General features: G+C 39.4%; 1 pseudogene; it reads right to left on the reverse strand.

Moving 5' to 3' along the window:
* Window positions 1–2,691: 2,691 nt before the first annotated feature.
* Window positions 2,692–3,873, reverse strand: LOC142848229 (NADH dehydrogenase [ubiquinone] 1 alpha subcomplex subunit 9, mitochondrial pseudogene; annotated as a pseudogene).
* Window positions 3,874–4,325: the final 452 nt, after the last annotated feature.

Genomic DNA, 4,325 nt, shown 5'->3' on the forward strand with positions numbered 1-4,325 from the left:
CACAGGCTATTCTTCCTAATGTTTCTAGAATGTGCAGATCAACCATAATCATCAGATATGATTTTTACAGAGATGCTGAGACAGTAGCAGGCATCATGGGATGGGGAGGCTGTTGGGGATATGAACAAAGAGCACTATTCTGCATTCTGTACCAATTATTTAGATATCAAAATGAAGAATATTAGCTTGCCAGGAGCCAATAAGCTAAGGAAATCTTGGGAACAGAGAACATCAGAATTCCTGATCAAAAGCTAGACAGGACAGGGTTAAGACTTCTGTAAGATACTGATGGAAATAACACACACTATTTACTAAATGCTAAGTACCCAAAGTCATCAGTCAGGCCTCAAAAGTATAGGATTTTACTTAAAATATGCAGTATTTGAGACAATCTTGTTTTAAATTCAATATTTACCCCTTTTGAAATGAGAGAAACTTTTGAAACAATGGATTTTCTCAAGTTGCAGGAGTATTGTGTGAGAAAAAAAGGGGCTATGTTTAAACCCAACATCCAACTGCACTTCCTTTTCTGGTGCTGAAGTATATTAATAACCTCAGGACTCATATGTGAAACATGAGCTTAGATGACCTCTAATCCAGCAGTCTTCTCTAACAGTCTGTATGTAACTCCATTTCCACATTTTTCATCATTATTGCTGGAATCATTTATCCTTCAAACTTGCCTCTAAATTCTACTCAAAGACAGTACTCTACCATTTCCTTTTTATGTTTCTTTTTTAAAAGAATAAGCTATTTGTTTTTATTTTTTGTCTATATGTTTGTGTGTGTACCTGTAGACATGTATGTGTGTCACATGTGTGCCTAGTACCTGTGGCCAGAAGACAGTATCACTTCCTCTAAGTTTTTCACTTAAAGGTAGTCTATTAGTTCGTTATCTTTCTACTTTACTGAGCATCTAGAAGATTTAAATCCCTAGTATCAAAATCCATCTTGTATTCCTTGTACATGTCTTTTACTTCTTTTTAGGTGATCTGTAGGACTCATTCCCCCCAGAGCTGCAAGACACATCAGCTAGTTTGTTATCAATTTCAAACACTGTGTTCAATTAAAAAAGAAAACATTTTTGTTGTTCTTAACTTGGCCTTTCTGATTGCTTTCCGTTACTTTTAAGCATATCCTTATTTAAAACATAATCTGCAATGTAATGCCAATGTTCCTTGCCACTGTGTATCTCCCACTCGGTAGAATGTAAATTCCATGAAGAGCTTTGTTTTTCACCCCAGAAGATTACAAGATATTAACCAGTTTCTGGCTTCATGTGGTAACTATAAATATTTGTTGAATAAATGTATAAATACCCATGAGTGTTTGATCAACTATTTTCTTCTCTGTTCTTCACTCCTAGGAGATCATTATGATAGTTACCTCATTAGATAACCATATGATGATATAATTTCATTGTTAATATCATTTTATGGCTGTCAAAATATTTGATGCCCTGTATAAAAGAGGATTTTTTTACCACCCCCTTGTTTCCCTTAGCAGTTCAAGAACAGGAAATGCAGGCTGTTGACCCATTCACCCCAGCTGTTTCTCAAGAAATCTTGACAGAACACATATGGTTCTCGTACTCTATCTTTGTCATTAAATACTTTCCAAACAACTGCCCTCTACATTGACCCAAAAAGACTGACTTTGCTATATTTTATTTTCTTTGATAGCATTGAACAAGGTTCCATTTTTGTTACCTGGACTATTTTTGTGGGGATTACAGTCTACAAGAGACTTTATTGAAAAGAGCAAGTATATTTTACTTCACAACTCAGGTTGAATTTGAGCCACAGTCTCCAGTGAAAAAGAATGGTTGAGAATAGAGAAACAGTAGAATCCAATAATCCTTTGACTAAAAGTTTTGTCCTTGGATTCCAAGTCTGCCTCCTGGAAAAATGCATTGCAAACCATCTGCCAGTTGCTAAATTCCTGAGTTAAAGCACAGGTAAGACACTCCATCAAAGATGACAATAGCTCTGATAGCAGAATGTCCGAGGTATATCAAAGAAGCCCTTCTGAGCAGATCCATTGCTGATCCCTTAATGCACAATTGCCACAGAACAAATATCTTTTTCTCAATGTTCACTCAGCCTTTCTTTATGTTCTCCTTTTGATAGAGAACAGCAGTTCCTTTAAAAGTAATCACCGTGATATTTAGCAAAGGACTCCAGTGCTTTTTGTCAATTCTTGCTTTGATTTTTACCCACACCTGGGCTTCCTTTTCTTTTGTCTGTGTCAAAATACCATTGTGATTTTTAAAAAGCAAAATGGTACGTGAAATGAAAACTTGATTTTACTTTCAATTTATCTTACTACATATTAAAGTAAGTTTTGACTCAAATTTTACATCATTGTTGCATTGTTTGAAGTGCCAGTATGTTTGAAACAGGGTCGACTTGCCTGTTTGTGGTTATTTCTGGGGCCCATACTTTCCTCTTTAAAAAAATCTATTTTTATTAGTGATGCCCTGTAACACAGGCTGTGAGGACGCTGAACAAATCTTCAGTCTCCAAATTATAAATGGATTGTGTCAGAAAGTATATTTCCATACTTGAGATCCTAGTAATTTCTGTCACACAAATAATATTTCTGTTTTGACCAAATTAAACCATTAATTTTTCGTGAATGAAAATTTTGTGGATAATAATTTAGACTTTTGATTTTTACATTTTTTTTGACTGAACCCTCAGATATTTAATAAAGCGACCTCATTTACTATGTAATGGGTTCTAAGGAACACAGGTGGCCTGGACGAATTAATAGTCGACTGTCTTGGCAGGCTTTGTCTCCTCGATCTCGGAAGACAGCCAGCAGTAAGTGCGATGCCGCCGCAGCACCTCAATGGCCTTGAGTTCCAGTGGGGTAGCCTGAATGCCAAGATCTTCCAGGCCAGGCAGGTCAGGTGTTAACACATCTGAGATATGTATCCGCTCCACTTTGTCCCTTGTTGTCCAGGGCTCAAATGGGCTCATTTCAAAGAATCTGGCAACCCACCTGTAAGCAAATCGTGGCAAGGGGTAGGGGAGGAAGGTCCTGTGGGCCATGCCATAGATGTACTGCACCAGGTGAAAGAGCAGGAACCGATTCGGTCCGGCAAAGGCAAAGGTTTTTCCTCTGGCATCTGGATCTTTAACCACATTAACAATCCCTTTGGAAACATCTGAAACATATACTGGTTGTTTCACTGTCTTAAAACCCAAAGAAATAAGAGGCACATCGCCAAACCAACGAATATTTGCAAAGTGATTGAGGAACCTGTCCTCCCTTCCAAAGATGTCAGATGGCCGTATGATGGTGGCTTCAGGAAACGCACTTCTCACTTCCTTCTCTCCCACCGCCTTGCTCCTCAGGTACCTAGAAGAACTCTTCATGCTGGCATTCAGGTGTGAAACATGAATGAATCTCTCAACACCAGCTTCCTTGGACACCTGAGCTATTGTTTGAGGAATCGTCACGAAAACGTCTTCAAAATCAAAGTTTCTGGTTTCCCAGTCCCGCCCAATGAGATTGATGACCACATTGCTGTGCTGCACCGCTCTCCGGATAGAATCTTTGTCTCTTGCGTCCCATTCCAGAAAGATAAGCTGGCCCAGGTCACCCATGGGGCGAAGGTGCATGGTGTCATATATGTCACACCGATAGGGTATGATCACTTGTGACCCCATTCGTCCAAGGGCGTTGACAACATATCGACCCAGGAATCCTGTGGCTCCAAACACAGTGGCCACAACTCCAATGACAGATGAACGGCCACCTTGCCCATGAGGTATGAGAGCATGACGAAGTTGGCGATGGGATGGGCCACGAAACACAGACGTAGCTGCTGCAGCGATGGCAGGACGTAACATTGGCAGCGCTAGGACAACCGATTTTTACATTTTTTATCCTTCAGGTTTTTCCTCACATTTTTATTATGTGTGTGTTTGTGTGGGTGTGTGTTACTTTCTTTTATCTGTAACCAAGAATTGGACAAAAATCAACTAAAGGAAGAATGATTGTTTAGATTCAGTTTAAGAGTACACAATCTCTCATAGAAGGCAACTTGCAGTAAGCAGGAACATGAATAGCTGCTTATCTGCTTGCTCACGTCTGCGAAGAAGGAGAGAGAGAAATGAAAGAGAGAGAGAGAGAGAGAGAGAGAGAGAGAGAGAGAGAGAGAGAGAGCTCAGAAGCAGGGCCAAGCTATAGATTCCCAGTGACCTAGTTCTGTAAAGCAGAATCTAGTTCTTGGAGGTCCAAAAGAGGTTCAAAGACAATGTTTAAACATGGGAACCTGAGGCAGAGACTTCACATGCAAACTACTATAATTACTT

The sequence above is a fragment of the Microtus pennsylvanicus genome, chromosome 4 (genome assembly GCF_037038515.1).
Source record: "Microtus pennsylvanicus isolate mMicPen1 chromosome 4, mMicPen1.hap1, whole genome shotgun sequence".
NCBI classification, from domain to species: domain Eukaryota; kingdom Metazoa; phylum Chordata; class Mammalia; order Rodentia; family Cricetidae; genus Microtus; species Microtus pennsylvanicus.